General features: G+C 44.6%; 1 long non-coding RNA gene across 2 annotated transcripts in view; it reads right to left on the reverse strand.

Moving 5' to 3' along the window:
• The window catches only part of LOC118925419 (uncharacterized), a 99,675-nt gene extending 78,227 nt beyond the window's left edge, over nt 1-21,448 (reverse strand). The window contains exons 1-2 of one of the 2 annotated variants that reach the window (XR_005030036.2): nt 17,304-21,447; nt 3,058-4,013 (exon numbers count right to left, since the gene is read on the reverse strand). This is a non-coding gene — a long non-coding RNA (uncharacterized LOC118925419). Of the gene's footprint in view, nt 1-3,057; nt 4,014-17,303 lie in introns of both variants that reach the window. The other variant, XR_005030039.2, reaches the window with a different exon arrangement.
• Between the last annotated feature and the right edge of the window lie 635 nt (nt 21,449-22,083).

Here is a 22,083-nt window from a genome sequence, read left to right on the forward strand (position 1 = left end):
CAATTACTAAGCATTCTTAGAGCGTCCACAGTGTAGTAGGCATTGAATAGGGAAAGGTGAAAGACAGTAGACATTAAACCTCTTACCAGATTTAAAGGAATTAGAATATGGATGATACTCTAATCGAGATTCAACGAAGACTTTCTTATACAAACATTTCATCTCCCTGTAAGATTCATTCAATGAACATTAATCAAGTACCTACCGTGGGCCAAGCAATTTATTAATTCCTTTCAACCTTTGCTCATTTAACTCTTAACAGAAATTCTGTAGGCAATACTATCATCCCATTTTATAGATGAGGAAACCAAGCCTTACAGAGGGGAAAGGAGTTGCTGGATCAAATGCAGCTCCACACTAGGTCTAGCTATCCAACTTCAAAGCTCATCCTTTTGCTACTCCACGGGGGGATGACTTTGAGCTAAATTAGTCTCAACTCTTCCTCTGGAGACCAGTAGATGATAAATGGCAACTAATCCTCACCCAAGTTCCTAGTCTGGTAGCTTCGAGCCTCAAAGTCTGAGGTTTTCTAAAATTAGGTCAATCGCTTCCTTCCTTACCTCCAGCCAGTTTTAAATATAGGCTTTCCTATCCATCTTCCTTACTCACTGATGTTTCCTCTGCACTTCATGGACCATCAAACCTCAGTAGTATTTTTCCTATTGCCCTCTTGATTTCCTTTGAGAGTCTGTTCTGTTCCTCATGTTGGACCCAGTGTCCTGTGAACCTGTTAATGGTCCTCCTTATCTCGCTGTCAGTTCTGAGAGCCTGTTTTAGTCTCCCCTTAGGAATAGGGCTCTGGACGGCATGCAGCCCCTTCTATGTAACCTTGAGTGAACTTCTTGGAGACAGTGGGAATGGTGGAGAGAGCTTGAGCTTCAGGCCCAAAGAGAACTGGATTGAATCTTAGCTATGCAATACTTCTGAGTCCTGGTTTCCTTATTTCTGAAATGCAGATGTTCATATGTTTTCCAGACTGCAGGTGAGGGTTAAGTGAGATAACCACCTGGGAATTTTTTATTAACTTTTGCTACTTACCTTGCTTCCAGTTTTCTTGGTTAAAATGCCCCAAATTCGCACCTTATAGCTAAAGAATATTAACAGCAGTTATACTGGTGCCGACAAGTACATGGCATAATCATTACAAGCATGGGCTCTAGGGCAGAGTGCGTGAGTCTGAATTTCAACTCTGTCACTTAAAAGCTGTTTGAACTTAGACAGTTACTTAAACTCCCTGAACCTCAGTTTCCTCAAATGCAAAATGAGTTTTATGATCATACCTACCTCATGGATTAAATCACTTAGAATAATGCCTTGTCCACTGTAAGCATTCAGTTTGTGTGAGCTATTATTGTTGTTACCATGCACTGAGTTCTTGCTAAATGCCAGGCTCTGTGTTAAACTCTCATGCATTCTCTCTCATTTTTACAATGGTGTGAGTCATATCATCCCTACCTTCGGGTTGGGGAAATTGAGATTCACAGTGGGAATATGGCTTATCCTGGATCCCAGAGCTAGTAGGTGACAGAGGCTGGATTCATGTCAGGGCACAACCAGAGCCCTTTTTCATTCCACTATGAGGTTATCACCCTCTGACTTCCAGCTCATTCTCCAAGGAACCCCCTCGGCTCCTTCGCAGCTTCCTATCCTGATAGCTTAGGAACATTTCCACATTAATCTTGGTTTCCTTTGCTATTTATGTTCTGTTGCCTTGCCCATGCTGTATCACAAGGGTTGATTAATCAAAATTATGTTCTCAGTGGTTATGACTCTAAAGGAAATGTTCCGGAACCTCCGCCAACCTGTCACTGATCCCAGCTCATGAATGATAGGCTGTTTATCAGAGGGCAGAAGGCAGCCTATTGTTGAGATGTAAGGAAAGATGACCAGGTTAGAAGGCCTCATACAAGACGTGGACCTCCAGGACCTGCTGAGTAGGCTGGTACACATGTGGACCTCTGTAAACAGGATGGTGTTGGCCCAAATCACTGACCCTCAACTCTGCTGTGCTGTGAATTGAATCTTCTAGAAACAGGGATGAATTGCCACAGAGATAGTCATGTATTCATCTAACGACCAGTACAAATGAAAATCATGGCAACTATCTCCGGTGCTTCCCATGTGCTAAGGGGGAGGTACACATACCTCTTGAATGTCAGCTCTCACCAATCCCTGCATTGGTCATGCAGCTCCAAAAATCCTAAACAATCTAACACTTCCCATGGGCACCGTGCTAATTCTTGCCTCTGTGCTTTTATCCATTCATTCCTTCATTCATCAAATGTAAATTGGCTACGTACTATGTGTCTTTCGTGAGTTGAACTGTATCTGCCCCAAATTCCTACCTTGAAGCCCTAGCCCCCAGTGCCCTAGAATATGATCTTATTTGGAAATTGGGTCACTGAAGATGTAATTAGTTAAGATGAGGTCAAACTGGAATAGGGTGGGGCCCTAATCCTGTATGAACTGTGTCCTTATAAAAAGGGAAAATTTGGACACAGACACACACACATACACAGAAGTAATGCCACAAGAAGATGAAGGCAGAGATCAGGGTGCTGTGTGTACAAGATAAGGAACACCAGAAATTGCCAGCAAACCACCAAAAGCCAGGAGAAAGACATAGAGCTGATTTTTCTTCGCAATCCTCCAAAGGAATCTGATACCCTGATTGGAGACTTCCAGCCTCCAAAATCATGAGAAAATAAGTTTCTGTTGTTTGAACCACCCAGTCTGCAGTAGCTAAATGGCAGCCCAAGCAAGTGAATACAGCATCAGGCCTGAAATCATGGGGACACCGTACTGAGCAAGACAGACAAGGTCCCTGTCACCGAGCTTACATTCCAATAGGGAAGAAAGACTGTAGGTATGCAAACATATATATATATATATATATATAAAATATGTTTTCAGGTCATGACAAGTGATAAAAAGCAGAGTAAAGGGAGAGAGAATGGCTCAGGTGCTCAGAGAAAATGCCGGAAAGAAGTGAGGGAGAAAGCCACAAGAAGTTAGAGAAAGAACATTCCATGCTGGGCTCTTTGGGTGGTGACTCACCTCTCCTGTGCATGCCCCCTCACCTGGCTGACTCATCCTTCAAGTCTCATTCAAGTGCTGTCTCCTCCAAGGAGACTTGTTGACCTCCAGGCTCAGCTAGATGCTGCTCTCCTTTGGGCCCCCAAATACCTCAAGTACAGGGGTTTCTCTGAATCCCACATTGTCCTATAACTTTTTGTTAGTGGGTGTCTCTGTGCCTGGACTATGCTTTCCTAGAGGAAAAAACCATGTCTCATTCACTCCCGTATTCCCAGTGCTCAGCACGGAGACTGGTGAAGAGCCCATACACAATACAAGTTTGTTGGGTGAGCAGAGGACAGATGATGGAGGAAGAGGTGAATGGGATTATGTTCCATATTCTTCACTACAACTTTATGAGATAGTTACCACGGCACTCAGGGTACAGAGGAGGAAGTCTGCACCCCACGGAGGAGGGATCCTGGCTGTCCACACAGACCAGGTTGCAGGCCAGATTTCAACTGCCCTGAATTGGTGATTAGCTGGCCAGGCAGAGTCACCAGTTAGGCCCATGTTCCCTGCAAGTGCACAGGCTTTTACAGATTACACTTTGGCGTTTCCATTTGATCTTCACAACAGCCTGGGAATTACACCAACAGGATAATGGTCTTCCTTTGACAGATAGGAAAATCTTGATGCAGGGAGGTGAACTGAGTTGCCCAGCATCTCACAGCTGATGAGTAGAGCGGGGCTCCTGACCCAGGGCTTTTACCATTCATGGTGATGCCTCTGCAATGAACTAACACTCAGAATCATATCTCAGATGCTCAGACATAAGGGGAACTTCAATCTAGTCCAGTCTTTTACAGACAAGCGAGAAGTGGTTCCGGGTTGAATCCATGCTCATGTCCTCGCCCTCAGGCCAGCCCCATCTCATTTGCTCCAAAAAAATACCAGAGAGATGCTGCTCTGTCCAAAGACAACAGGAAACACCTACCCTTTGAAACAAAATAAACAAAAGCAAAACAAAGAATGAAAGAAAAAAGAGAATCATTATTTAGACATAGCCCTAAAATCCATTTTTCCCTGAGAATTCATGTTTTTCTTCCAAGCCGTTTTCCCTTTAAGATCATTAAGCTTTCTAGGGGGACTGAGTTGGAGAGGGACAGAGTGATAGTAAGTCCACCAACCACAGCAGTAGCCCCTTCCATCAGCGCAGTAATGAGAAACGCGTGGAGAAGGAAGGGAATGAAGGCAGGAAGGGCAGAGCTCAAGAAGCTCCTCCCTACCTGGTGTAGATGGGGGTTTGTTGCATATCCCAAATGGTGCAGCATTCCCAGCAGGAAATGACAGACAGCAGAAGCCTGCAGCCTGTGGGTCAGCAAAGGTAACAAAGGCCTCCTCTCAGTCTACAGATCGCCATGACCTCAACCCTGGCTGTCCACGTTGTGAAACAGCCCTGTGTTCTGTCTCGGACCTCTGTGCCCAAGTCAAGGGTATGGAGTTGACCAGGAGAGGTCAAGGTCAGATCCAGGAACTACAGTCAGCCCCTGTCCCCCATGTAAAAAAAATCTTTCAAGCTTACAAGGCATTTTTGGGTAAAATATCTCAAAACTGGTCTAAAATGGAAAACTTTTATCTCCCTAAGCCTACTTCCTCTTCTCTGCTCTTAAAAAACACTGATATTGGCATATCATTGAGCTAGAAAAAGATCACCCCAGGGGTAGGTTGGGTTGGTAAGAAGGCCACCAGCGAGGTGATGATGCCTGACTGAAGGCAGGTGCTCCAGGAATGGAGAGGAAGTGATACCAAGACATTTCTCAAGCAGAGTCAGCTGCCTTTGCACATCATTCAAATGTGGGAATGATACAGAAATAGGCCCTGCTTATCCCAAACTCATCTCCTCATCTTCTACCACTTTTGCCTTCCACTCTAGTCTTCAGTAGCTCCATCCTGCTTGTAGCTAACACCACAACACACCATTTCTCACCTCTGTTCATTTGCTCAGGCTGTTCCCATTTCCTGGCATGCCTCTTTTCCCTCACCATCTTTCACCCCCACTTAGCCCCTACTCATACTTTGAGGCACAAATATCATCTCCCTGAGGAAGCTACGCCAGACCTCCCTCACCTGACCCCAGCCCACCATGGCTAGGGTGCCTTCTCCATGGCACCTTCTAGGATCTGGGTAAGTCATTCTCTGCATACCTCTCTTGTTACTTTGTACACCCAGAGTGACAGCCACCTGTCCATGGGGATTTCTTCTCATTTGACTGTATGTTCCCCAAGGGCCAGACCTCTAGTCTACTCATCTCTTTAGCACCACCTGCTAGTCAATGCCCTGGCAAACAGTAAGAGCTGAATAAGTGTCAAATGAATGAATGAACACATCAGTGAATCTTTGATGGACTAGATGTGACTTATGAGGGAAAGTGAGGAGTCTAAGATGATACCAAGTCTGAGTGGCTGCATATTGGTGCTTTTCATAAGCATAGGAAATATAGAATGAATGGAGGTTTAGGAAGTAGATGTCTGTCACCATCAGGAAGAGACTTCACTAGGTAGGTAGATCTATTGACACATCTAGAAGCTCAAGAAAGAACTCATTTGGATGAGAGATATCATTTGGGGGATCACTACAGTGGGAAAATTCTGCAGAGGGGTCTACAGTGAGAAAAACTGTGAAGGGAACCCTGAGGAACACTGGCATTAAAGGATGGGTATAAAAAGACAATCCCATGCAAATAACAGAAGGGGAGTGGCCAGAGAGGTAGGAGCTGCTCCATCAGTGTGATGTCACCCAAATGAAGAGAGGAGAGCATTCCAGTAAGAGTGACCAGTGTTTTCAAATACAGCAGTCACGGCCACACTTCTCCAATGATGAGCAAGGAGATTTATAATCTCAGCTTCGCCTCATCCCTCAACTGTAGATTTCAGCCTGTGTGCATGGCTTGGGGTTCCCTGAATATACTATGCCATTTCACCCTTCCTTACCTTTGCTCAGTCATTCTCTCTCCCTATAAGGTCCACATTCACCTACTCTGAAGTTGTCATCAAATGCCGCCTTGGGCTTTTCTTTCTGCAAAGGCTTCCTAGCCTGTCACCTACCTGGTAGGGTAAGTTTACCACTTCCTCCTCTGGGCCTCTACTCTTCTGTGAACTTGGCTCTTACACATCACCTGTAATATTGCATTTTTGTTTCCATGCCTATCTTCGCTACAGATTGAGTTATCTGGGGGAACAGGCTGTCTTATTTCTCTCTATATCTGGCAGAAAAACAGAAGCCCATATATTTTATTGAATGAGAAAGAATGAATGACTTTGCACATCAACTTTACTCAGAGAACAATCAATAGAAGGGCAAAAATCCAAATCTGGTTAATTGAAGGTTCTCCTTTGTTTGGTTTTGGTTAACGGAGGCTCTCCTGGAAATGCTTGGGTTAAATATTATACAGGATGCATTAAGTGATTTTTGCTCTGGCTTGTATAAGCTCCTGAACATAACTGTAAATGAACTAATCTGGCTAGGAAGAAGTACCTTGATGGAGTTACAGAGAAACTTCCGGTTGTGTTGAGGCTGCCAAACTGCCTTTCCCTTGCCCCCACTGCACTGAGGGTGTCTCATAAATGTTAAATAATCATAATGACCATGCTCAGGAGGTGTCAGTGGTCATAAAAGCGAGCTTTTATGGACGCTTCCCTGAGTCTCCTCGTGGGTGGTTAGAAACTGAGCAGGCCTGATGGCCAGAGGTCTCCATACAGGCTGCATCTGAGAGGCCTATAAGCTTGGGTGGCAGGGAGGGGATCCAATCACAAGCTGGGACGCCCAACCATTGATTGATTGAGGAGGGCCACCCACACTGAGCCTTCTGGAATCCATTGGTGAGTCATGGGCCAAAGGATTATGTCTTCAATATGGGCCATCGGGCCTGATGCTAAGGCATTTCCTGCTTACAGCTTAGGGGAGCTGTCCTTAATGAGGGTGATGACCTGTAGGTCCAAGAAATAACCAGATGAGAGGAAAACCCTGGTCTCATTTACACCTCATGGGACATGGCTTCCTAAGCCTTTTCTGTTTGATGCTGTATTTTCCAGCAAATCTCAGTACATTCATTCCATCATGTATCTGTTGTATTCATTCATTCAGACATTAACTGAGCACCTGGGCTAGATGTTAGAAGTAGATAAATAAGACATGGTTCCCATCCCTATTGGATCACCTGTAGGGAGATAAGTAAGATAGCAATTTTCATGTACTATGTTAAGTATATACAGCCCCAGGGGTAGGTACAAAAGGAAGAAAGTAGACCAGAGAGGTGGCATTTGTACTGAGTTTTACAGGATAAATAGAACTCCACCAGGCAGGTAAAAGGAAGGAAGAGAGGGTTCCAAGTATCCAGAGGCGTAGAGGAGGCATTTTAAACAATTAGATACATAGAGTTAAAGGAGGGCCAAAAATGAGGTGAGGAGCAGGGCCTTAGCCTTGCATAATTCCAGGGGAACCACTCACATCAGTGTCTACAGAGCTGTGCAGTGCATAACCCGGTAGTTAAATGCCCCCGGGGAACCCAGTCAGGAGACTTGGTTCGATCAACTATTAACTATTACATTAATCTATTACTAACTGTCTGACCATGGACACTGCTTTTCTTATTTTTCAGCCTCTTCAAGTATAGAATAAGGAAACTGGACTGGGTGGCTTTCAAATATCCTCTTCTCTCTAGAGTTCCCTATGAGTCTATGAGTTCAAGCTGCTTGGAAATGACAAAGGAGTTAAAGTTTGTTGTTTTGGACTGATACAGCTATTTTCCTTGGAAATGAGACTTTAATATTCCTCCTGAGTCTGTACATTTTTACATAGGTTGGTTAAACGTGGATACATACACTATTAGTGCTAAATTGGAAATTAAAAACCATCTAGCCATAATGGTTCATTTTTGCAAAGGTAAGATGAAGGTCTAGAGACAGTAAATGATTCACCCAAAGGTATATGGCAAGTTGGATCAGAACCAAGACTCCGGTCAGGTTCTTTGCCTAAGCCAAGTAGTTACCAAGTTTGACCTGCTTCTCCCAACAGGCCATTGTAAACTCTCTGGCCCAGCTTTCAGGTTTCTTAAAAAAAGGACAGGAAGCAGCGGGCAAAACCAGCATCCCATTAAGAAGCATAAAGTTACGAGTACAGCCTGCCTGCAGACCTTCCTTCTGCCTCATGGCCACCTTGTTCCCACCCTGCTGGCTCCCGAACGGCAGAGCATCCAGTTAGCCAAACCTGCAGACCTGGGATGGGAGCACACCTCCTCCTGATCTTTCTGTGAACTATGAGAATTCTAAACGCTTTTCCTCAGAAGTAAATGAAATCTATGTATATATTCAAGTCACTTTAGACATAGCCTAAATATGCCAAGCACCATTCACCCAGACATTCCAACAAAACCCAGGTACGATTCTCCCATCTCTCTCTCTCTGCCATCCTCGTCTTCCACTTCCTAAGCTGCCCCCCTCTCCATTCCCACTGTCCTACTTCACAGCCACACCCTTTCTTACTAGGCTATTAGGACTCCTCTAACTAATTTTCCTCCCATCCATCTTCCTACCACTGCCACCGTGATGGTTTGCAGGTTGTCCTGCTCAGAGGCAAACCAGGGGCACTGCCATGCCAAGCAGATAAACCCAAACTCTCCAGCATGGCATCCCACAGCTTCTGTGTGTCACCACCCACCCCTCCCCTCACCACCACCTGTCATTGTGTATCTTTGCCTTCGTACTCCAGAAGAGTGCCCAGGCATTATTTATGATTCTCTAGACATACTGCGCACTTTCCCACCTCCATACCTTTACTCAGGCTGTTCCCTGCACCTGGAATGTTCCCTCATCCTCAAACCCATCTGCCTTGTACATTCCTCCTGCTCAGGCTGCCATAGTGAAATACCACAGAATGGGTGGCATAAACAACAAAAACGTATTTTCTCAGTTCTGGAGGCCAGAAGTCCTTGATCAAGGTGCCAGCAAATTCAGTTTCTGGTGAGAGTTCTCTTCCTGGCTTACAGACAGCTGCCTGAGTCCTCACGTGGCCTTTCCCCTACATGTGCATGGCAAGACAGCTCCTCTTCTTATAGGGACACCAATCCTATCAGATCAGGGTCCCACCCTTATGACCTCATTTAACCTTAATCACCTCCCTAAAGGCCCATCTCAAAGTACAGTCACAGTGAGGATCAGGGCTTCATCTCCAAGGGCAGTCACAAAGAGAGTCAGGAGTTTCAACATACAACTTTCGGGGAATGGAGCACAGGTCAGTCCATAGCACCTCCAGTATAGCTCTCTTCTCTATGTATTACTGTGATTTATTTTCATGTCTGTCTGCTCTTCTGGCTTCTGAATTCTTGAGGAATCATCTATGAATCTTTGTATCAATGAAGACTAGTCCAGGTTTTAAGGCCCAAGGCTTATAAAATGTGGTGGGGCCTCATTACAAAAGGTATTAAGAATTAGGTATGAATTTAGAAAGAGCCCGTGCAAGTGAGGGGCCCTGGAGCTTATGCTTTATAGCTTTGCAGTTTATCTGCCTCCAGACTTAGGATAAAAAGCCTCACTGGGTACTAGGAAGACCACAGGCTGGGTTGCATTCCAACTTGTCACCTCAGTTTGGGCAGACAACTATATTACCTGCATCTCAGTATTTCTGTATATGTAAAATGGGCTTGTGGTACCCACTGTGTGAGGTTATTTTGAAAATGTAATTAGATAACCCGAAGATATGTGAAATATTTGTTTACTTGCTTACTGTCTGTGTTTCCAACTACAGCACAAGCTGCATGTAGAAACGGCCCCTGGAGTTCCATGACAGTACCTGCAAATGGTTGGATGCTCAATAAATATTTGCTGATTGAAAGAATGTAGCGCATAGGAGCACCTGAAAAATGACGCCTGGTATCCATCTGTAAGTAAGCTCTTCCGGTTGTCACTATTGCTGTTATTAATGAATCTTAGTTAAATATCTGGAAGGAAGGAAGGAAGGAAGGGATGCAGGAAAGGGAGGGAAAGAGGGAACAAGGGAGGGAAAAAGAGAGAAAGGGGGAAGAGAGGAACATGGGGAGGGGGTGGAGAAAAAAAAGAGAAAGAAAAGGAAAAGAAAAAGGAAGGAAGGACAAAAAGGAAGAAAGAAAGTCCCCAAACAGAAGAACACTGAAAACCCTCCAGGCAGTGGGCCAAATCAAAGCAGGGAAGCCCCAGAAACTTACCATTATCTCTCTGGTGACCAAGAGTATATTTATTCATTGCTCAGCACTCCCTTCTACTCTCCAGGGACCAGAGGGTGTTGCTGGGTGCTGAATGCTCTCACCTGCTGATTAACGCAGGGCGGGCGCAGCCATCATCAGACACCCTCCAATCATGTCAGGCTCTCGTCTCTTCCAGCCTGGAGCTGAAAAGCCAGTCCTGCAACTTAGCTCTGAACTCCTCACCCCAATCAATTAAGAGAAATCTCATCAAAAACCCCAAATAAGTTTGCTTGGCCTGACCTGATGATTCTAACTAAAGAGACATGACTCCTCCTGGACGAATCTATCATTTTTAAATGGTTCACAATGACGGCTAAGGAAATCATGAGGGAGAGGTAGACTGAATCTCTGCACAGGCACTCAGAGTATGCATTCTTCAGTACGTGGATGAGGAAACAGGCTCAGAGACATCAATATCTTCTTCAAGGGCACACAGATTTGTTATTATTGTTAAAAGAAATCCCTGAGATTGACCTACTTTCCTACATAGCCCATTTAATTCCTTTTTTTAAATTGAAGTATCATTGATATACAATCATATCGGTTTCAAATAAACAACACAATGGTTCAACAGTTACCCATATTATTAAATCCTTACCCCAACTAGTGTGGTTACTATTTGTCAAATCAAAAGATGTTACAAAATCATTTACTATATTCTCCATGCTGTACTACCATCCCTGTGACCAACTTACATTATGATTGAGAATCTCTGTGCTCCTTTATTCCCCTCACCTTCCCCATCTACCCACACCAACCCCTCCCCCATGTTAACCACTAGTCACTTCTCAGTGTCCATGAGTCTACTGCTGTTTTGTTCATTCTATTTTGCCTTGTCTTTATATTCCACAAATAAGTGAAATCATATGGTATTTGTCATTCTCTGCCTGGCTTATTTCACTGAGCATAATACCTTCTAGATCCAGCCATATTGTTGCAAATGGCAGGATTTCTTTTTTATGGCTGAATAATATTCCATTATGTATATGTACCACATCTTCCTTATCCATTCATGTATTGATGGACACTTAGGTTGTTTCCATATCTTGGCTATTGTAAATAATGCTGCAATAAACATAGGGGTGCATATTTCTTTTCAAATCAGGGATTTCATTTCCTTTGGGTAAATTCCCAGGAGTGGAATTACTGGGTCGAATGGCGTTTCTATTTTTGTTTTTTTGAGGAACCTCCATATTCCTTTCCATAGCGGTTGTACCAATTTACATTCCCACCAACAGTGTAGGAGGGTTCCCCTTTCTCTTCAATCTCACCAGCACTTGTTATTTCTTGTCTTTGGATTGTACAGCCCATTTAATTCTCAGACATGACTGTGTCAGTAACTCCGACTCATAGTTCAAGAAAAAGAGTGTGGTGCTGGCCTCACAGGCATCATTTCAGCTTCTCATTCCACTTGGTATACATGGTATGAATTTGGACAAGTGATTTCACCATTCTGGGCCTCAAATCATCCCCCACAGGAAAGGATAATAGCATTTAGCTCATATTCATGTTGTCAAGAATAACAGAAATAGCACTTGCTTAAAACCTGTTACTTTCAGTGCTTCATAAGTGCTGTTTTCCCACCCTCTTCATTTCTCCCTCTTTCCCTTCCTTTTTTCCTTTCTCCTTTCTTCTACTGCTCCTTTCTGCCTTTGCTCTTAATAGGTACTAGGACAAATGCATAGTGTAACACAAATTCCTTGCTCAGAGGAAGTTAATCTCCAACTGGGCCCCAGTTTTCACATCTATAAAATGTGAAGGGGGAAGAGATGGTTTCTCCAGACCCCTGCTTCCCTGACCTACTTCTCTGTGGTCCCAGAAGTTTACACGTATTTGGCACAGACTGCTGAGCCCCTCCTGCCAGCCAGGTCCTGGGCCAAGTTTCTGGGATGCACAGATGTGTGTTCCCTGTCCTCAAGAAGCTCACAGAAGACTGTAGCTGAAAACAAGGAGGAGAAAAACCCATGAAAGTATGAAATTATATAAACACTTGGAAGAGTTCAGAAGTTATACAGAGGAAGAGGGTAAACAGCCACATCAGGGTCCAGCGAAGAGATGGTCAGAGGGGAAAACCCAAGAAGTGCTGCAGTTCTCCTTGTCTGATTAAAAAACAAGTAAAAAAAATAAAAATGTTAAAAGGAAGTAGAAGTTCACCAATCAGAGCAAACTATTTCTGGGCACATTTTTCTGAAGAGAGTCTAGTGTGTACCAATAGCTACATTCATTCCATTCTCTCTATCCTGTTATTATTAAGCCCGGTGGGAAAAAAATATAAAACCATATGAGACTGAAACAAAGAAAAAAAAAAAGAGAGGAGGGGAGGAGGCGGGAGCAAGCAAGGAAACTACCCTTGGTTTACACATCTACGTGTAAGCCCCACTACATCAGGCCCCCGCACTGCTTCATTCCAGGTACAACAGAAAAAGAGGGGAGGAGAGGAGTGAAGGGTGAATGGAAGGAAGGAGGGAGGGAGGGAGGCAGAAGGCAGAATGGAAGGAAGAAGAAACCTACGAGATAGACCTTATCTTCTTTTTAAACATGAGGAAACTAAAGCTAAGAGATGAAATGCCTTGCTCAGGGCCACACAGTAATAAGAAGTGGAGTCAGGATTGAAAGCCATTTGTATCTGACTCCAAAGCTCATATTCCTTTCAAGATATCTGGATCCCTGGGCAGGGTCTTCTACTTTATGCCCCAAATGATTACCTAAGTGGTAAGATACGGTCTAAAGGGCCCAGACATCATGGCAGGAGGAAAAAGAAGACCAGAGATAAGAGCCGTTCCAGGTTCCCAGTGACTCCCACCACTCCTGTGATTCCTGACAAATTAACTTATTCCTTTACTACGCAGTTAATCCTGGGCAAGTCACCTAACTGCTCTGGGCCCCCAGCTGATTCATCTGTAAAGTAGATCCATAATTTCTTCATTATTTGATGAAGGAGGATGGATTAGCTAAACTTCTGAGCCCCCTCCAGCTTGAGTCCTTATATTCTACACATACCACAGAATTTCATACCTGGAAAAGACTGTAGAAATTCGTGTTTCTCAGACGAGAAATGGCTAGACCCCTGGGGCAGAGATTTCCATTTGGCCTCCTTATTTGTTCTCTTCTTTTGCAAAATGATAGAATATTTAGTTGGTCAGGAGACTGCCCAGCGAAAGAGATTTCTTGGGCTCCCTTAAAGGTAGGGGTAGCCATTGACCAAATTTTGGGTCATGGGGTGTGAAAAGAAGTGTTTGTGCAACTTCTGCCCTTAAAAGGGAATGGTAGGCTCTCCCCTCTCCTCCTCTCCTGCTTCCTGCTGGATGGAGTGCTGACTTGATAGCAGGCACCAGGACTACCACCTTGGATCACCAGACGGGAGGCACACATTGAGACCCACAGAGCGAAGTGATGGAAAGACACTCTTCCTGATGCTCAAGAAGCCATCATTCTAGTCCTGGACAGCCTACCTGGACTTTATAGATGAGAGAGAAATAAATTCCTATCACGTTTATATGATTGTCTTCTAACAAATACACAAATTCCCCAGTTGGGGAAACACATTGCATGGAAAGCAAAATATGAAAACATTTTAGATGTTTTGAAGGTGCTGCTACTGTCACAACTACAAATTCAAAGAGAGCCACTGAAATTTAATGTCCACAAATGGAAATAGGGGATGAGGTGGAGGGTCAACTAGATAATCTATATTATATTTATATCAAATGGGGAGAGTGCTGGATAATCATTTCAAGGTATATACACAATTATAAAAATTATCACAAAACTTTTTAATTGCCCTCACTCTTATCCTGAGCCTAGGGACCAGAGGAACCCAGTTAGAGTAGAAATTATCTCATCCAACTGTTTCAAACTAAGTTCCACTCTGACTCCAGAGTAGTATCTGATGGTGGCAGGAGAGCTAAGAGGCTGAGGCATGACAAGGTGGGGCTGATGTCAGCAGAACTCCAAGCCCCAAGTCTTGCCTCAAACACAGCAACACTGCTTTTACCGTTTTGCACACCAGGTTCCACAGAGGAGTTCAAAGGCTCTGTTGTTCAAGCTTGAGTAAGTCTAACCTTCTGGTTCATAGAGGAAGGAACTAGTGTCCAGAAAGAGGAAGTGACCTGCCCACAGCCAGTGAGGGAGAAGCCGCGTTCCCAGGCCCATGAACCACCCTCTTCCATCTGAAACGGACCTGTTAGTCCGACCACTCAGTTCTAACCTGGGGACGACCTCACATGGCCTCCTGGAGTCCCAAAGTCCACTCTTACCCCAGAGACAGAGCTTCCCTGTTGTTCATGAATTTTAGGCAACTCTCTTGTCTCCACTGTATTTCAGCCAGAAGACAGAACTACACTCACAGCAGGTGACCATAGCCTGAGGGTGAATTCCAGTAAGACCCAGGAAGTCACAGGTCATCCAACCTGCTCTGCTGACCCAGAGAGGGATGGGCATTGACAGCAGAACAGGTGAAAGTGTCACAGTTCCTGTAGCATCATGATCATAAGCAAAGATAGCATCTTCCCAGATCTTAGAATCAAGTAGGTGCCTGGTATCAGGGCCAGGCCCCCAAATGCCTGGGCACTAGTGTTGGTCACTCAGATTAAGATTGAAAGAGATTATTCATAGGACCGATCTAGAAGTTCCCAGTTCTCAAAGAGCTTTTACACACAGTATCTCATCCCAGTGCTAGAGGGAAGGTGGATCAGAAATCAGTATGCCCTTATGATATCCTCCTAAATATTGGTAGCCCACCAGGATCTCACTGGAATGTAAATTCCTTCAGGGCTGGGAATTATGTTGATTTTGTTCACTACTATTTCCCTAATGTTTACAACACTAAACTTGGGATGATGTCCACTAATATTGGCTTCCTGAGTAAACAAACAGCCTTTGTCAATCTTTCCAACCTCATCTTTCTTCAACTCCTCCAATAACCACTCACTCCCAGTCACACTGAACCAAGGGCAGGTCCCCAACTCCAGGACACTCTTTCCCAACCCTGCAGGTTATATACATGTTCATTCCTCGGCCTGCAATGGACCCTTCCACTTTTGCCTTCTACCCGACCTCAGTCTTCATATTCAGGGCTGCTGTGTTCAGATATGCAAGTTGTTCACTAAGCAAGGGTGAGCAGCAACTGAGGACACAAATATCTACTTGGGCTCTGCTTGCAAAGCTGTGCATCCCAGTATGGGGCTGCATTTGTCCAGCAAAAGGGGTGCCTTTTTCAAATTTTCACAAAGTTCCCATAAGGGATAACAGTGGTCCTGTGGACAGCCTTTGCCCATACCCTAGAGTAGTTAAGAATCTACACAATATCTGGCCTTTTTCCCCCCTCAAGGCTGTGAGTTCTTCCATTGCAGGGGTTGTCTTGTTAGAAGTTGTCTCTTTCCTTAGGACTGTACCAGGCCCACAGCAGGGGTTCAAGAAATGTTTACTGAATGACAAAATGAATGAATGAATAATAACTGAAGCCATGGAGAGATGGATTGCCTTTTCCAGGGTCACACAGCCAGTAATTGACAGAACTGGCTGGGGCTCCCCAGTCCTCCTGGAATCTAGTCCAGAGCTTCCTTCCACAGTGGAAGCCCTTCCAAATATCCTTTCTGGAATCCAAACCCCTCAGAGAGACCTTAGTTAGCAGCAAAGACAAGCCAGATGAACTCAATTAATTTTGAGCATTCTCATGCATCTTATTCACTCGGTCAGTGAGGGTCACTGGCAAACAGAAATATTTGGGGAGACTCGTTTTCCCACCCCCAATTCATAATTCTGTCTGCTTGTCACTCTTCACCCAAATTTAAGAGGTGCTAACTAAGTTCAAGCAGGCCCCAGGCTTCCAGGGCAGGCTGTCCTGACCGGCCTTTGCCCCTTTGATACTTACCCTGCAAACCTTAACTGAAGTTGCTTTATCAAGTGGCTTCTCTAAAAGGCCCCAGCACTAAAAGCATCCCACACTTTGGTCTTTTGGGATAATGTGAGCCAGATCCCCTGATGACCTGCTCTACAGGAGAAAGTGAGGAGGAATGCAGAAAATCACCACATTGGCAGCTGGGGGACCCAGATCCCTGCCCCGTTTGGGCAGGTAATTCCTCATTGGAAAAGTTTTATTTGACAGTACAACTGGGCCAGTACTAGAGCTATTTTGCCTGCAGGGACCAACATTCCCAAGGCAGAGCTGTCTGAAAAGATTTGAGAGACTATCCAGAGAGGGAGAACTATGTTTGCTTCTCTAGGCAAGGTGGGGGCCATGTTAGCTGGAGCAGAGAGCTCAGCCGTGGTCTCCAATGCCAACTCTACCAGTTGACCATTCTGTGACCTTGGGCAAGTCACTGAACATCTCCCAGCCTGTTTCCTCATCTGAGAAAGCAGGATACAATTTTCTACTTTGAAAGGGTTTTTTGTTTTTTTTTCACACCCTTCTTTCCTTATCTACTTTTTAGGACTATAGCAGAGTAGAAAGCACAAGGGCTTTGGGCTCAGATTTGCAGTGTAATCTTGGGCAAATTACTTCTCTGTCTCCACTGTCTCCTTGATAAAATACTATTTCAGGGAGTTGTTACCAGAATTAAAACAAACACATAAAGTCCTTGTTTAGTAAGTGTTAAGTAAGCATGAACTAGTCTTACACTGTAAGCCTGACTACCAAGTTATTAAGTGAGACAGACCACAGATTAAAGGGTAGAGCACCAGGCTTCCAGGCCCAGTTTGGTCACTCATTTGTTCTGTGATCTGAAAGAATGAGTTACCCTCTCCAGGCCCCCATTTACTTCCTCAGTGAAACTTTCGCTCCCTAAGGGCCTTTCACTCATTACTTTCTGTGGGTACCAGAATCTCTGCCCCTTTGAACCTTGTGCTCCCTGGGCCTGAGCAGGAACTTCCTACCCATCCTCCTCGGCCAGGTTAAATTTAACTTCCTCTGGGGATACTTCCCTGAATCACACAGAAACTAGCAAACAAAAATAATCACTGACATTTTCCCCTGCCTTTGGCATTCGTGGTTACAGCACGCACTACTTACCACAGTTTCTTGGTTGGCTCCCTACCCAGCGAAGCTGGTACCCCTGGGGGGCAAGACCCAGCAGAGTACTAGGAGGTGCCTGGGCTTTGAGGGCAGATTTGCACCAAACCCAGTTCTGTCCCTACCATCTAGATGATGTTGGTAGATCACTTCAAATCTCTAAACCGCAGCTGCCTTATCTAAAATAAAGGGAGACTAATATCTACATCATAGGCTTGCAAGACTTCAGTGCAGGAACAGACAACAGCTGGGACTTGAGAATCAGAGGCAGGCACTGGAAAGGGCTGGACGTTGCCTTTTTCTCCGAAAACTTTCCCAGGGTGTGGCACAAAGCACGAAATCAAGTGTTTGGCGGACGGCACGCTGTGCATTAAGCGGCTTGCAAATCCAAATCCTCCAGCCACCAGGCCTCCCCCACAGATGAAACACCGCCACAAAGAGTTAATGTTCAGCCGCTCTTCAGATACGGCTGCTTTCAAAACAAGAACAGGCTGGAAGCCCTGGGCTGATCCCATTGGGCCGCGCCTGCCCCGCCCTCCCCACCAGAGGCGGGTGAGGGGCGGCGGGGAGGCTAAACAAAACCCTTCGCCGTGATCTCACCCTAAACGCGCTCCCAGACGAACGCAGCAAAGCGTTCTGCGCTGGCATGCCGAACGTCCGGGCGCGGGACGAACGCTAGAAAATAGGGTCCCAGTTGGCCCGCGGACTTCCAAGCCCCCACTCCCGGGCCCCCCTCGCAGCCCCCGACCACCAGGCCCAGACGAGGGCGCGGGGGACCCCCCCCGCGGCCGAGGACCTACCTAGGCCAGCCCACCTCCGTGGCGCCCTCTCCGGCCCACGGGGACCGGCTCCGCCAGAGCGCGCGGGGCTCCTGATCAGCGCTCCCTGATCTCTCCCGCGGCCTGAATGGACTGCCGGGACCGGCAGGCGCGGAGGGAAGGCCGGGACTTCAACAAGGCTGCCACCAATTCCGAGGACGCTGCCGAGAGGCGCGCGCAGCACAAGCCATCGTGGAGGAGCCGCCAACCACTTCCCTCCGATTAATAAGAAAGTATTCCACGCGTGAAAACGACGGCAGAACTATTAAAAAAGGAAAGAGGAGAACTGGAGTCAGAAGTGCTCTTGGAAAAAATACATATATATGATAGATTACATTAAAAAAAAAGAAAAACCAATATTCCAAATGCATCAATTTATGTACCCACACGGATTTAACAATCCGCTGACCCCATCACCAACCCAACGCCGTCCCTTCTCTCCTGCAGCTGCAAGTCTAGGCTCCATCATTCTAATTACTCGGCCTCAACTGCCTTGCAACTGCGCCCATCCTTAGCACCTGCCCACCCCCACGCTGGTGAAACCCAGCTCTCTGTCCGCCCTACTCTGCGCCCGCCTGGGGACGTGGCGGAAAGCACGCGGGCCCTGACTGGTCTCTCTAAATTCCTGGCATCAACTCCAAGTCCTGCCACATTTCCGAGGGCACTCTCTCCCACTCCTATAAACGACTGTTTTCTCTCTCTCTTATCAGCCCTAACACCCCCTCTCCCATCCTCCCAGCTGCCAGTCTTGCTCCGATTTTATTACGGAAATAGTTGCTATCGGACCAGAACTTCCTTGATCCACCCACCTTCCCCTCCCGGGACAAGTGTGTCCGCGTCCTCTTCGCCCGCCCTCCTGCGCGCCTGGAGTCCGCGCACGGTTGCTCTGGCTTGCGCTTTCCGAGGCCTCCAACCCCAGCCACCGCCCTAGATCCCTCCCTCCTCATCTGTACCATCATTTTCCCCTCTCATCTAAATCATTCTCCTCTGCACACAAACATTGTGTCATTTCTCCAATCTTTAAAAACAAAAGCAAACCAAAAACAAAAATCTCTTGTGGTTCCATATCTGCTTCTAGCTACCAATCCATTTCTTTGCATCCCTTTGCAGCACAACTCAAGGACTGCCTATGCCAATGGTGTTCAGACTCAGTTTGGTTCACCTGCCCCCACAAGGATCTTGGAAAATCATGTATCTAACGCACCTTTTTAAGTTAATGTCTAAATTTAAGTTTAAATAGTTTCAAAGAAGGTTATTTATGGCAATTTGTAAATATTATTGAAATTTTAAAATTAAGATACCAAGCCACTCTTTTAAATAAATTTAAGTATGGTAGCATTCTGATGTGTACATTTACTTAAAAAAATATGAAAGAGCTAAACAGAAATTTTACATAGTTCTTTTATTCCTGAACTCATATTTTTGTTCTGTATTACTCCCTCCAGAACCTTTGCCTACTGCAGAGCACATGAGTGAAAGTCTCTTACTTATTGCCATTATAGATCTCTAACAAAAATATGTAAATAGAAATGTATAATGTTCTGTTTCCTGCAATCACGTGGTTCTGAGTACCAAAAAAATTCATCTGTATTATAATTATCAGTAGTATGCAACTGATTAAAATAACAAATATATTATGGACTTTTAAGAATAGTTCCTAAACATACAGTAAAATTTTATTGGAAATTCATCTCATGATGAGATATATGAGGATTTTCTTTACTCAGTTCATGTGTCCATTGGTGTGTATTTATTGCTAGAATGATACAGGGTTAATGATCAATTCCGTTCCTTTCTATCATATTTACAGTTGTCAGCACTGAGAACCTTATTCCCAAAAATAAGTAGGTAAGGAAAGAAAAAGTTTTGTTACAGGAATACAACTCAATTCTTTGAACTCTTTCTAAGTTATATTCTAAAAACCATGTAGTGAACTACCATCAAAAATTATTTTTAAGAATATATCATCTGGTAACAATAAATCCGGGGCTCAGTGCAGACCACGCTAATTGTGAGGTGCCTATCAGTCTTTCGAGCGGAGCCATAGAGGGAATGCATCTTCGGTCTCCTGTGGCAGAAGCAGCAGTACCCCAGGCAGGAATGGGATGTGAGGACTGGCTACAGAGGCTGACCCCGGCCCTGACCGCCAGTGCAATGGGAACTGTTCTAAAGACTTGGGTTCTAGTCACCGGACTATCTCTGCCGTCAGTGGACAAGTTGTAAAAGCCTCTCTGAGCCTCAGTTTTCTCTTTTCCCTTTCATGTGGATCCACAGAATCTAAAGGCAGGAGGAACTCACACTGGGAACACAGACTTTTTTGAGTTCTTTTACTTGTCAGGAAAACAAAATAACACAAACCCAGGTGCAGCTGAATCACCAGCCACACACTTTGAATTTTATTATTATTATTTTACTCTTAAATGCAGTAAGATATACATACCAAAGGTTAACATCTTAACCACTTTAAGTGTACAGTTCAGTAGTGTTAAGTATATTCACATTGTTGTGCAGCCAAATGTCGTAAATTTTTCATCTAGCTAAACAGAAACTCTGTATCCATGAAACAACTTTCCATTCCCTCCTCCTCTCAACCCCTGGCAACCGCCATTCTACTTCCTGTTCCTATTACAGTGACCACTGTAGATACCTCGTATGAGTGAAATCATATGGTACTTGTCTTTTTCGAGACTGGCTTATTTCATTTAGCGTAATGTCCTCAAGTTTCATTCATATTATAGCATGTGTCAGAATTTCCTTCCTTGTTAAGGCTGAATAATATCCCATTGTAGGTATAACCAACTCTTGATTTTATTTCACATTGAGATAGGATCTTTGTTTATTCAAAAAATACTTATTGAGTACCTACTATGTTTGTGTATATACATCTGTATATTCTGGACAATGTGAACCAGACAGATATAAAGTTCACAGTCTAGTGTACATTTAATAGCTGACCCATTTTCCTGTCCCATCTTTTCATCCATCAGTCAAACCCACTGGTCAGAATAGCAAGTTGGCACCATAATCCCATATACCAATTTGGAACCCTGAGACTACCTAGTTCTTTTCTCTAAGCACACAAGCTCTCCAGATCCTTCCTCACAACAACCCAGCTCTCTGCACCACCTTTATGCATTCCCATACAGTAGATGCATATGTGTTTGTATCTCTCGTGATATTGTCAATAAGACAATTTGCCAGTAAGAAGCAAATAAATAAGGTTTACAACCGTAAGCCCAGCACTTTGAAAAGGTACATGGCACATAAAATGTTCAATAATTGTTTTCTAATGTTTACTCCTAAAGTTGAAAAATCCCTCATTTGTTCAAAATTATTCAAATAATTTAAAATTCAAATTTAAAAAATTTAAAATGCACTGCTTGTGTACTATCTGCCAGGCTCAGTTCTGGGAGATGGGACTGTTGCAAAGAACATGACAAGCTTGATCCCTTCTCTCATGCACCGTCTGATTGGGGTGTGGGAGAATCAAGAATAAGTAAAATATCAAACAGCAGTTAGAAGAGGGTGCTAGCTGGCAAGACCTGGGTTTATACTGCTTTATACTGGAGGGTCAGGAGAATCTCTGCAGAAGTGTTAGTTATGCAAAGATCTGAGTGTTAAGAAGGAGGCTAGTACAGGAAGGTCATAGGGAAGGGCATTCTAGGCAGAAGGAAGAGAGAGTGCAGAGGTCCTGAAGTGGGAAAGTTATGTGGATGCAGATTAAAATCATGTTATTCCTATCTTAGAGATGACAACCAAATCTAAGAGAGAGTCAGTGATTTGTCCACCTTTTGCAGAAGTGGTAGGTAGGTTCGGAGTTGATTACAGCCAGAAAGAGATGGTATTTAAAGGGTTTACAGACATTTATCAAAGCAGTTGAATCCTCTAAGCTATAGAAAAGAAATACCCTAACTGAACTTGATCCAGAATAAGCCCACTCTTCTCATTCAACTCTCCCTCAC

Source organism: Manis pentadactyla, chromosome 4, assembly GCF_030020395.1.
Source record: "Manis pentadactyla isolate mManPen7 chromosome 4, mManPen7.hap1, whole genome shotgun sequence".
NCBI classification, from domain to species: Eukaryota; Metazoa; Chordata; class Mammalia; order Pholidota; family Manidae; genus Manis; species Manis pentadactyla.